At 47.9% G+C, this 12,705-nt stretch overlaps 1 protein-coding gene across 7 annotated transcripts in view; it reads left to right on the top strand.

The window, feature by feature from the left end:
• FRMD4A (FERM domain containing 4A) overlaps positions 1-12,705 on the top strand; it is a 646,084-nt gene that overhangs the window by 385,283 nt on the left and 248,096 nt on the right. The window contains exon 1 of one of the 7 annotated variants that reach the window (XM_067703875.1): positions 8,445-8,640. The exons of 5 other annotated variants lie outside the window; for them this stretch is intronic. The gene's annotated coding sequence lies outside the window, so the exon portion shown is untranslated. Of the gene's footprint in view, positions 1-8,444; positions 8,641-9,264; positions 9,415-12,705 lie in introns of those variants that run through there. One more of the 7 variants, XM_067703865.1, reaches the window with a different exon arrangement.

Here is a 12,705-nt window from a genome sequence, read left to right as displayed (position 1 = left end):
CAAGATCAAAACTGTCCTCAAGCATCCTCACCTCTGCTTAGGATCAGCTATTCAGACCAGTGTTTATTTGCTATATTTTGCACTTTGAGACAGTGAAAAAGAGGGTGAAATCCAAGAAAAGACCTGTGAAGATCTTCCCAAGACCCCATTAGAGAAGAATATAAAATATGAATATAAGAACATACGCCAAGAAAGAACCTTATGTTTCTGAAAGCCAACACCAAAACGATTTAGAGTTTACTAGGTAGAGACTGAGGGGAAAGATGGAAAAACATCCATTTCAAGATAGAAATTACAGCTGCGGGATTATTAAGTGTCTTTATCAGGCCTCCACAAACGCCTTTAGAAATCTGCAGAACGCACTGCAGAAGGTTCCACACCACTGGCGGTGCACGCACCACGGGACTCGCCCCGGCTCAGTTATGAGCGACAGAGCTGATTGATAGCTTCAGATTGACTATAATTTAGGCCGCCTTTATTAAAACAATTATACGGAATTGCATATAAACACCGGTCAAATGCTGTTTCCTACCATCACAGACGCTTCTCCTGTTTTTTATTAGCTGAATGGATTTCACTCTAAAAGTTTATTGAGTAGTGATCATAACGCTTGGCCAAGAGAAAGTGATAAAGCAGCATTAAATATACTGTGTACAGATGAACAAACTTCGAGGACTTCGAATAAAATCAAAGCAAAAACAAAGCACCACCACGGTTCCTGCCTTGGAGGAAACTGAGTGAGGCATATAGACAAATGCAGAAATGGTTACAATAAAGTGCTACAGATGGGTAGAGAGATGCATGGGCTATTTCAGAGCAGGAGAGGGTTGTAACCAGGTTGTAGGCAACAGGGGGACGGGGACCACGTCAGAGTCTGTTCCCTGCCATGTCTCAGCCCCAACCAGTGCCTACTGGAGAATATCCAAGGATTTTTGGCTTTATCCCGGGTAGAAGAGGAGATTTTTTTTTGTCAGAATGGAACAACATGGTCATATTCATTTTTGATATGGAGGCAACCAGTTATGAAGGGTTTCCATCAGAATTAAATTCTTAAAACCACAATTCCACAGGCAAGAATGTTTATTCCCTCATTTAATTCATCCTTCAATGAATACTCATTGAACGTCTCATATGTGCCAGGGACTATTCTAGGCTCAAGAGAGTCAGCAAAAAAGAAAACAGACATAAATCCCTGCTCTCCTGGGAGAGACAGATAATGAACAAAACATACAAACAAATAAGTTGTATAGTCTGTTGGAAGGTGATAAGGGAAACCGAGAAAAATAAACCAGAGAAGGGATGAGGGTGAGGAGCAGAAGCAGGAGGGCAAGTGGGAGGAGTTGCTTTTTTAAGAAAGATGGTCATAGGGCTTCCCTTTTAAGAAAGATGGTCATAGGGCTTCCCTCCTCCCTGGGAGGAGTTGCTTTTTTAAGAAAGATGGTCATAGGGCTTCCCTTGCCTTCCCTTGCCTTCCCTGAGAGTCCGCCTGCCGATGCAGGGGACTCGGGTTCGTGCCCCGGTCCGGGAAGATCCCACATGCCGCGGAGCGGCTGGGCCTGTGAGCCGTGGCCGCTGATCCTGCGCGTCCGGAGCCTGTGCTCTGCAACGGGAGAGGCCACAACAGTGAGAGGCCCGTGTACTGCAAAAAAAAAAAAAAAAATGGCCATAGATCACAGTGAATTTGGCATTTGAAGAATTGAGTGACAGCTATGAAAAAGAAACAAAACTTGCTACCATTTGTTGCTACTGGAGGAAAAAAAAAGGTCAGAAAGGATCTCTCTAAGAAGGTGATATTTTAGCAGGGACCTGAAAAAGGTTTGGGCTTGATTGGGCTGATATCTGGAGAGGTGCATTCCAGGCACAGGGAGGTGCAAAGGTCCTGGGCTAGAGAGAGTCTGATGAGTCTGGACAATGGCAGGGAGGCCAGGGTGCCAGGAACAGAGCGAAGACCTCTGGCAGAATAGAGATGCTCGGAGACCGGCAGCATCAGCATCCCAGGAACTTATTAGAAATGCAGATTCTTGCACCGCAGCCCAGACTTATGAATCAGAAACTCTGGGGGGCCTGGGGGAGGTGAGACCCATTGATCTGTTTTTGTTTGCTTGTTTGTTTTTTTGCGGTACGCGCGGGCCTCTCACTGTTGTGGCCTCTCCCGTTGCGGAGCACAGGCTCCGGACGCGCAGGCTCAGCGGCCATGGCTCACAGGCCCAGCCGCTCCATGGCATGTGGGATCTTCCCGGACCAGGGCACGAACCCGTGTCCCCTGCATCGGCAGGCAGACTGTCAGCCACTGCGCCACCAGGGAAGCCCCAGTGATCTGTTTTGACAAGCCTTCCAGGTGATTCCGATGCTGGCTTAAGTCGGCCTGAGAGCTAGGTCCTGAGCCCTCTTTTCCCCTGACAGTATCTTTCCTGGACAACCTCGTCAATTTCCATAGGTTTAAGTGCCCTCTATGTACAGGCGTCGCCAACCTTTTTTCTTTTCACCCAGATATCTCTTTCTGAGCTAATCTTGCATATCCAGTCCGTATCTCAGCAAACAGCCTAACCAACTGCCTATTTGAGTCAGAACCTTAGAAACTTGCTTCACTGAACCCACCTTATTTATAAGGTGAGTTATAGCAGATTCTTTGCCATTATGATTTGGGGTGGGTTGATCTTTATTTGGTGGCAGGAAAAATGTCATCACATCACAAGTCATCACTCGATGACAGTTTTCAGCCCCATCTCAACTCCAGGAAACTGACTTGCCTTTTCTCCCTGGAGCACAGGTGCCTCTGTTCTCTTAAATCCTGGGGGCCTTCCTCCTAAACTGGCTCATGGTTCCAATACATTCTTATTGCTTGCTTGAGAGATTGAGTAATTGATGTCACCTGCACAGAAGCCTTCTCTCTATTATAAGTTCCAGCCGAAAAAGGAATGCTTGCTGAAACTTTTTTTCTATTCAATTTCACAAATATTTCTGTTTTAACTCCCTTTCCTAACGAGGTGATGGGCCCACGAATAAAGAATGAGTATTGAGTCCCAGCTGATAGGCACTGTGTCAGGTAATAAGGGATGCAGTACCTCCAAATACTAGACCAATGGACGGTGAGTTGAGTGGAGGGTTAATAATCTCAACTCGGAACTCAGACTGCCCAAGTTTGATAACTGGCTGTTGCCTACTTTTCATCTGTAGGACCTGAGGTGGGTTATAAACCCTCTCCCTGACATATTCCCTTCCTTCCAAATGGGGCTAATAATAGCACCAACCTCCCAGGGCTGTTGAGAAGATTAAATGAGTTATTGCATATAAAGTACATAAGCAGTATCTGGCAGCTGGTAGGTGCCAAGTAAGTCTTAAGTACGGTTAATATATATTTCAAGGCAAATAAACGGAAAGGGTTTGGTGAAAGTGTTAACCTGTGTCCTTGAGTGTACTTCTAATGTACACCGATTTTATAGTATGGCTCTCACTGTAATACAGCTACTCCCAGGGGCTCCAAATGACATTAATTAGCTTGTGATGTTTTGATTGATTCTTGTTTGTGGTTCACAATTACTTGCCCTGGGTTTTTACTGCCCTGAGTTGAGACAGTCTAAATCAGGATCCCCAACCAGGAAAAAATAATAAGCAACAATTTCACGTAATGAGAACATAACAAGATTATAAAACATAGCTATTAAAAAATGACATTGCTATTTAAAAAAATAACAAACTAAAACACAGTTATTAGATGCTTTCTTCGTATACCCCAGGGACCGCGGTCTTAAGTGCTTGCTGTCTGGCCAGGAGAGGAGATGGAATTCTTTCTTTTTGATTGAAGTGGCTCAGGATTGGCCTTTAATTGACCTGGGAGTGAGGAGAGAAAAGGACTGGGTATAAAAATATAATAGGGTTCACTTAAAACCAGTCAAGGACTTTAACCTGCCCCCAAGGAGTCTTACTCTATCCTCAAAATCTGGTGAAAGTAGAAGGAAAAGATGACAGTATTATTTTCCGGAAACATATGAACGGAATGTAAATCAATGTCTGTTTGGTGCAGCTTAGAAACGAATGTACCAGTACAACATACTATCACCTCCTATAGATGCTACCCAACTCCAACTGTGGCTCAATCCGTAATTAATAGTGTATATAAAATAAGTGCGTGGCCATGCTCGCCGTGATTGCCAATGTATTTCATTTGTATTAGTATGAGGTAGTCAAGCTTGCGAGATAAGAGCTCAGGGTCACAAAAGGATGACTCTGGGTTCAAATCTGATGAACAGAGTCCCCTCAGTTCGTTACTTCACCTTTTTAGACCCCAGGTTCCTCCTCCATAGAAGAGAGAGAAAAAATAACTTCCACCTCATAGGAATCTTGTGATGATCAATGAATGTTTTGGAAAGTTCTTAGCACTGTGTCTGGCACAGAATATGTACTCGTAATAATGTTAGTTATCAACTGTCATCAGTTGTGTGGTTTTAAAAATATTTAATATGTGTTGAATCCATGGTCTTCATAAGGCTAGAGAGAGAGAGATGATTCTCAGGCCAGTTTGAAAGGTGAAGAAACGGGCACCAAAAAATGAAGAGACTTGTTCAAGGTCACACTGCACCTTCAGAGCAGGATTCCAGGGCTGTCCCATGTTATTGGTTCTTAGCAAAGGATTGTGTAGCCCAGACTCAGATCCAGCCCACGCTGGGGTCTGTCCTCAGCGGGGCAGATCCACAAAGGAATGAGTGGGTCATCCTTCTCCAGCAGCAGTGGTTCTCTGGCTAAGACCCAAGCTGAGGCATCTTCTCCTAAGTGCTCCGTGTACTGCCCCGAGCTTGTTAGGAAAGCTGTGACTGCAGACCCCAGAGTTAAGAACCAGATACTTTCTATCAGTGAAGTGGGTCTAATTTTTGCTCTGCAACTTTGGGTGTAAAACAGTCACATTAGTTTACTCCTCTAAACCCAGTTCAATCTATGTCCTCACTCACCAAGGTGGCAGAAATTCACTCATTCTTCCCTCTCCACCAACTCACATTCTATCAATACGTCATGACAGGAAAAGGGTCTCTTGTCATTGATCCAGCATAGATGCCACTGAGATGCTCACGTACCCAAGAACTTGAGGTCCATTTTAAAGCCAAAGACGCCATCCCTCCTGGCAGAACCCCAAGATCCTTTGCTGTGCCTAAGACACACCTCTTGGCGTTTGGTACCTTCCTCCATTGTCCTCAGGCTGCCCCGGCAGATGACCGGCGCCCTCTTGAGGCGCTCTGTAGACATGGAGGATGGGTCTCTCCAATTGCAGGTGGCCCCCCTTTCCTTCCTCCGGGGGTGCTACTGCCTCTCTCCATGCTTTTCTCCATTCCCCATTTTTCAAACTTCAGAGCACCTCTCCTCTCTTGGAGACTTTAGCTCCTTTCAGTACAAAGCTCCCTAACTCTTTGTGAGAACCCGAGGTAATCAGGTCTCAAAGTCCTGCTTGCCCTCTGGAAGAACCAAAGGAAAAGTATGTCTCCTTCTTTCTGAATCTTCTCCAGCGGTAAAAGCAAAACACAAAGGCATATGTCCAGAAACCAGCCTTCCACGTTTCTTTTTTCAGTTAGATTTTTCAAAAAGCATCACACTCGAGCTGAAAATGGAAACATGCTCTATTCTTTCATCACAACTACATGCTAGGGCTGACCGATGGTCCAACACTTTGCAAAGAGCCTTTGATTCTTTATGTCTTTGCAAGAAACTGCCTGAATTGTCAGTGGTAGAATTGGCCTCTTCGGAAAACAGACCATTACAGAATTCTGACTGGCAAAGCTTGTCATCCATGAACTCCAAGGATCACTGCTGGTGAAACAGAGAATATATTTCCTTCATATTTTCATTAACTTCCAGATGATTTAAGTTTGAATTTTTATCTCATTCATCAAGCTTTACCATGACCTATTTCTCTCAGTACTTAAATTCTTCAAATGTAGTTTTTCTTCCCTAAATTTGTATCCATTCTCAGTTTGGGCTCCAAACACAAAAGGCTTAGGGGGTAAAGAGAGCCTGTGTCGGGGACTAGCCCAGGCCATGGGGACAGAGTGACAATAAAACACGTAAAGGCCCTCACATGTATACGCTTATATTGCCAGGTCCTGTTCTAAGTTTTTCACATATACTGATTCATTTAATCCTTATAACAACGCTATGAGGTAGGTAGTATTACGATCCCCATTTCATAGGTGAGAAAACTGAGGCGCAGAGAGGTTAAGATACTTGCCCAAGGTTGTACAGTGAGGAGGTGGCTGAGGCAAGAGCCAGGCTCTGGAAGTCTGACATCAGTCTGTGACTTTCACACGCAGCTGTGAATACCGATCATAGTTAAGAAGGAAATAAACAGGCTAATGATACAAAGAGCAGCTGGGGAGGTCACTTCCCACGTGCTGATCAGGGAAGGTTACTTAGGAGGCAGGGTTTGAGCTGAAACCTGAAGGATGGCAAGGAGCCAGCTATACAAAGAGTGGGCGAGGCGAGGGCGGGCGGTGAGCATTCCAGGCAGGAGAAACAAGACACGCAAAAGCCAAGGGAAGGAAAGAGTCATTCATGGGCAGAGAAGTGGCCTGGTGGCAAATCATAGAGAGGGACTCGGAGAATAACACGTGATGACGATGGGGAGGGTGCTTCAGGAGCAGTGAGAAGCCCGGATAGTTGTAAGCAGAGATGTGACATGATTCGAGTGGCTTCTGCAGTCATGGGCTGCTGGGGGACAAGGGGACCAGTGAGAACACAGGGGACCTGGAATAGGGTTATGGAGCTGAAGGGACTGGTGGCCGCAGACAAGGCTGGATGGATAAGGAGGACCTGATGCTCGGGACATCCCAGCCATCTAAAGAAGCGAGGACTTTATGCCTAAGAGCCAGGGAAACCTTGAATGGGTTTAAGCAAAGAAATCCTATGATCAGGTGTGAGTTTCAGGAGAGTGACTCCAGGTGGTGTGGTGACTGCATTTGAGAGACAAGACTGGGGTCCAGTCAGGAGGTTGCTAGAGACATGGCGGTGAAAGGTGATGTACACTGACCGAGGCTAGGAACAGGGCCTACTCATGCAACAAAGATTAAGCAATGGGCACCAGGCACTGTCGGAGCAAGTCAGACAAGGGGCTGCTCCCAAGGAACTTTCCACATCTATTTATGAGGATAGGCTTGGTGATAATTTGACAGTGAGGAATGAGTCAAAGGAAGGAGATGAAAGATCTCTCTATCCCTGTGGGGAGAGGAAGGATGCCGTTTCGTAAGACAGAGAACCTGGAAAGGGGCTTTACCAGTTGGTCAGCTTGATTCAGGACATACTGAGAATTCCAGCGGCCAAGGTGGAAAGGCAGGAGGTGATGTAGATGGAATCCAAAGACTATTCTAAGGATGCAAACTATCGGAAGAGAAAGGTTTGAACATTTCCTCGATCACTACCTGTTGGGTGTTGCAGTCAAAACAAAGCAGCACTGGAAATAATCTGCTTCCAAAGAAATAATAATCCCTGTAAAGGCCTCAGAACGCGAGGAGATGGGCTTCAATTGCAACATGAAAGAACCGGGCTTGGCATGAGAACAATCCTCAAGGACTTCAAAAATACAGAAACCTCCCATTCAGCTTCCCATTCCTCAGATTCAGATAATCAAGTCCCCCAGCCAGGAGCATGTGATCACCACCGTCTGAAATAAGGTGGGTAGTCCTCACAGGCGTTCATCTTTTCCTCCAACACTGACTTGGAGGAAAAGTTAGATGTTTCCCTTCTGTGGATTGTGAGGCCTCTTGAACTGTCAAAAATGTTCACCAGAGATCATCAGAGAACACACAGGTTGTGTCTGGAAAGATCAGTTGGAAGACAGGATGTGTGAGATTTCTTTTTATTATAAAGTTTGTAAGTTTTCACTCCTGCCAATGTCCTGGAAATAATGGTATCAGTATACCTGGGTCTCCTTCAAACTATGGTAAAAGGGGAAACAGTCCCTCCCTTGAAGGATGGATGGATGGATGGACGGATGGGTGGATGGACGGGTGGATGGATGGACGGGTGGGTGGATGGACGGGTGGATGGGTGGATGGACGGGTGGATGGGTGGATGGACGGGTGGATGGACGGGTGGATGGGTGGATGGACGGGTGGATGGATGGATGGACGGGTGGGTGGATGGACGGGTGGATGGGTGGATGGACGGGTGGATGGACGGGTGGATGGATATTGGCGATTCAAGTGACGAGTGAGTTCTAGGGAAAGATTTTACCTCTGAGACAAGCTGGCTTTTCCACCTTCGCTAAGCGGCTGCTCCCGCCTGCTTCTCCCTTTATTTCATCACCCGTGTTTTGACAATTCATGAAAAAGGAGGAAAAAAAGTGTCTAAGGCAAATTGAGCTCCTGAAGTAATAAACATTTAGACATACAATGTGAATTGAGTTATTGTTCTCCTCGGGATAGTCTCCCAGTGTGTTTCTCTTTTTTGGAAAGAGAACGTGTCAGGCCGTCTTCCTCCCCCAGGCTCTGGAAATGGGAGTCTCCCCTCCGCAGTAATTGTTGCGAATCCTGACAATAGCCCCACGACTGGGTTATCTCACAGGAACTTCCATTTCCAAAGAGTTGAGGGGAGATTAATGCAAGAAAACTGGACTAGATCGAGGGATAAGAGCTGCACCTTCCGCCAAGTTCAGCCAAGGTAGCCTCTTCCTCCGGCTCCCAGGGTGGGAGGGGGCCTCCCGCGGCGGGTTTCGGTGGGTTTGTCGGGGACGGCGCCGGGTGCGCGGGCGGTCCTCGGGCTCCGACTCCCCGCTCCTCTCTCGCACGCCTCTGGCTCCGCGCAGCCTCTGCGGCTCGGCGGCTGATTCGGGACCTAACTTGGTCCAGATTGCGTGTGCGGCGGAGCGGGAACCGGGGGCTCGCGGGCTGCGCAGGGGCCGGGCCGGGCCGGCGCGTTCATTGTTGTCCGGGGGCTAGGCCGGCTCTCGGGGGTGCCCCGCGGCGCGCGCGGGTGGCGGCGGCGCGCTCGGCCGCGCGGGACTCGCCGGAGCCGGCCTAGCCCCCGGCCGCCGGCGGCCCCGAGCGCGCTCGCCGTGCCCGGGGGCGCCGCGCGGGGCCGACCGCGATGCGGAGGGCCGGGCGCGGCGGCACGGTGTTCGGCGCGCGGGCGAGGGGCGGGCCGGCGGCGGTGCGCCCTGGCGCGCGGCCAGGCTCGGCGTGAGCGGCGCGAGCGGGCGATGGGCTGACTGGGGACCCGCAGGGGCGGTGGGGCGGCGGCGGCGGGGGCGCGCGGGGACCGGCGGGGCGGCTGCGGGCGCCGCGCGGCGGAGGCGGAGGCGGAGGCGCCGGGCGCGGATGCCGCCGGCTAGGCCCCGGGCCTGCGCACCCGGGGCGCATGGGACGCCCGTTTCGGTGGATCCGCCGCTGCAAACCTGAAGTTCCTCGGCTCTCTGGGAAGCACCACGAATAAAAGGTAATGTGTCTTTGTTTCCCAGCCGCGACTGCGGGCAGGCGGTGGATTCTGCAGCACTTCTGGGTCCGTTTCTGGGCCGGTGAGAGGGACATGACACTTCTGCTTTACTGAGGACGTAGAGCATTTAATGCCGCAGATGTGACATTGTTCCAGTGCACACCCCACGTGCGGCACAGACTCTACTCCCTCGTGCTGCCCCCTCTCCCCACACCCACTTTCTTTGGCATCTCGACCTCACACTGGCTAGGTCTACCCGGGGAGAAAGGAAAGGACCTTGCTGCGGGCAGACCCGGGCGTGATTTTGTTCTTTTTTTTCTAACCGTTTTTCTGGAAGTGACAGGGAAGTCCTGTTCTTTGGGTGGGTTCAGGAGGCAGGCTGCAGATCGCCGGCTGCCTAGGACTGCTAAAATGGATTGCTCTTTCACACTCCAAATGGCTGCAGCAAGTTTAATGCAGGGAGACCGCGGGAGGAGGAGAGGAGGGAACCCCCTTCAGGACGAACCCCCCAAACGCAGGGCTTCTGTCTTGCAGGCAACTGCCCAAACGTGGGCGCATATTGCGTTTAGAAAAGATGAACCGGTCCTGTACTTTGAAAGCCGTGTGGGCTGCCCGTGTGTAGTCGGGAACTCGGTGCCTTTCTCCAGTACCTCGTTAGGAGAGTAACTGCTCAGTAGATTCAGGCAAATTCTGCGAAATTTCCAAGGGATGGCTGTTCTAATAATAGGTCTGGCGGTGGCTTCTTAATAGACACACTCATTCTGAATGGTGCAGCCATGCCAGTCCCCCCCGGAAGCTCTGCTTGCTGAGAAGGGCGATCCCCAGACCTCACCGTGGATGGAGGAGGCTTTCTCCCCTATGAATGGAACATCCCAGTAGACGTTGTTACCGCTGTTCTGGCTTCTCTCAGTTTGAATCCTCACAGCCTCTGATGAAAGGGATTCTCAGAACACCTAAGCCAACCACATTTCTAAATCCGAGCTCTTCGGTGGGGATGGCTTATTCAGTGTTGGAGTAGCCCCAGCTGTATTTAGACACCTGGTCAGGCTGATTTGATCTGCATTTACCTGAGTGGGTTTTCAACAGCTTCTCACATACCCCTAGCACCTCGGCACTGTAAGTCTGGTCCTTTTCTGAAAGCATGACTGTGATGTTCGGGAAAGCACCAGTCCAAGAGCCAGGGGCAGACTTATGACTTCATCCAGGGAAGCCACCGCTGACCCTGGGGGAAGTGTCTCAGGAGTTGGATGCAAAATCTATTCCTTACACTTAGTAGAACTTAGCTCTGTGTGCCATTTTTCCAATGTGCAACAAAGTGGGAGGTTGATGGGGGGTGGGGGGGGGATGGGAGGACACCTTTCATTGTTTTGTTTCTGGTTTTTAAATTACTTCAAGTTCATTCCTAGCGTCTGGCCTCCTTTTGGAGTCTGACTTGGACACGGTGGGAAGACTAAACCTTCAGATCAGCAGAAATCTGATTTTGATTCTCAACGTGTTCATCTCTTGCAACCTAGAGGGTTAGAGGATGGGCCTCTTCTGTTGGCTGAGGGGTCCCTTCTGCTGTGAATGAAATCTGGGTTTATTTAAGGTACACCAGGAATGGGAGGGTCCCGCAGCAGATAGACTTGAAGCTCTTTGGTCCCAGAGGTTAAATAGCTGCAGTTAATTTGATTGGAAGCAATATTTGGACTTGCTGTGAAATCAACACTATATTGTCCTGCTAGTGAATACAGTGTTGCCTCCAAATAACTTGGAAAAAAGTGATGCTTGATGTGAACTGTGCGGGTAGCAGTAACCTTTTAGAAAAAGCAACAACAACAACGTTAAACTCTTCTTGTGTTAAAAGGGAATAGTGTTAGTTGAAATGAGGATCAGAAAATCCCTCCACCCACTTAAAAATTTTTTTTTCTTGAAATATAGTTGATTTACAATGTCATGTTAGTTTCAGTCATGTTAGTGTACAGAAAAGTGATTAATACCTATGTGTGTATACATATATACACATATATATTCATTTTTAGATTCTTTTCCATTATAGGTTATTACAGGATATTGAATATAGTTCCCTGTGCTATACAGTAGGTCCGTGATGATTATCTGTTTCATACGTAGTAGTGTGTATCTGTTAACCCCAAACTCCTAATTTATTCCTTCCCCGCCTTTCCCCTTTGGTAACCATAAGTTTGTTTTCTCTGTTTGTGAGTCTGTTTCTGTTTTGTAAATAAGTTCACTTGTATCTTTTTTTTTTTTTTTTTTAGATTCTGCATATAAGTGAATCATATGATATTTGTTTTCCTCTGTCTGACTTACTTCACTTAGTATGATAATCTTCAGGTCCATCCATGTGGCTGCAGATGGCATTATTTCATTCTTTTTAATAGCTGAGTAATATTCCATTGTATATATGTACCACATCTTCTTTGTCCATTCATCTGTCAATGGACATTTAGGTTGCTTCCATGTCTTGGCTATTGTAAACAGCGCTGTAATGAACACTGTGGTGCATGTATCCTTTCGAACCATGTTTTTCTCCAGATATGTGCCCAGGAGGGGGATTGCTGGGTCATATGGTAGCTCTATTTTTAGTTTTTTAAGGAACCTCCATACTGTTCTCTATAGTGGCTGCACCAGTTTACGTTCCCACGAACAGTGCAGGAGGGTTCCTTTTCTCCACACCCTCTCCAGCATTTGTTATTTGTAGACTCTGACGATGGCCATTCTGACTGGTGTGAGGTGATACCTCATTGTAGTTTTGATTTGCATTTCTTTAATAATTAGCGTTGTTGAGCATCTTTTCATGTGCCTTTTGGCCATCTGTATGTCTTCTTTGGAGAAATGTCTGTTTAGATCTTCTGCCCGTTTTTTGATTCCTCCACCCGCTTTTATTCTGACCAAGTGTGATCTGCCACTGTTGTTGGTAATATTCTTTCTGGCACTTGAACTAATTTTATTAATGAGACTTGTTATTTATGGCCTAGGGCCTCTTTGTAATTTGTAGACATTGTTGCCAAGTCCCCTGACAGCCTAGCAGGTGGTAAGTGCTATTAGCATTATCTTGTCATGGGAGAAACCGAAACCCCTTGAGGTTCAGTGAGTCACTGACTTTATAATCCATGAGATCTGCCTCCCAGATGTGGGTGGTGCTCAGCCGTATTGTAATGGCCCAGTTACAGTCTGAGGTCAAAGAATAAACCAAGAATGAGTCCTTGGGACTTCCCTGGCCGTCCAGTGGTTAAGACTTCCTGCTTCACTGCCCCAGGGGCACGGGTTCGATCCCTGGTTGGGGCGCTAAGA

The sequence above is a fragment of the Pseudorca crassidens genome, chromosome 1 (genome assembly GCF_039906515.1).
Source record: "Pseudorca crassidens isolate mPseCra1 chromosome 1, mPseCra1.hap1, whole genome shotgun sequence".
In the NCBI taxonomy this organism is placed as follows: Eukaryota; Metazoa; Chordata; class Mammalia; order Artiodactyla; family Delphinidae; genus Pseudorca; species Pseudorca crassidens.
Note: the sequence above shows the minus strand (reverse complement) of the source record. Positions and strands in the feature narration are given on the sequence as shown.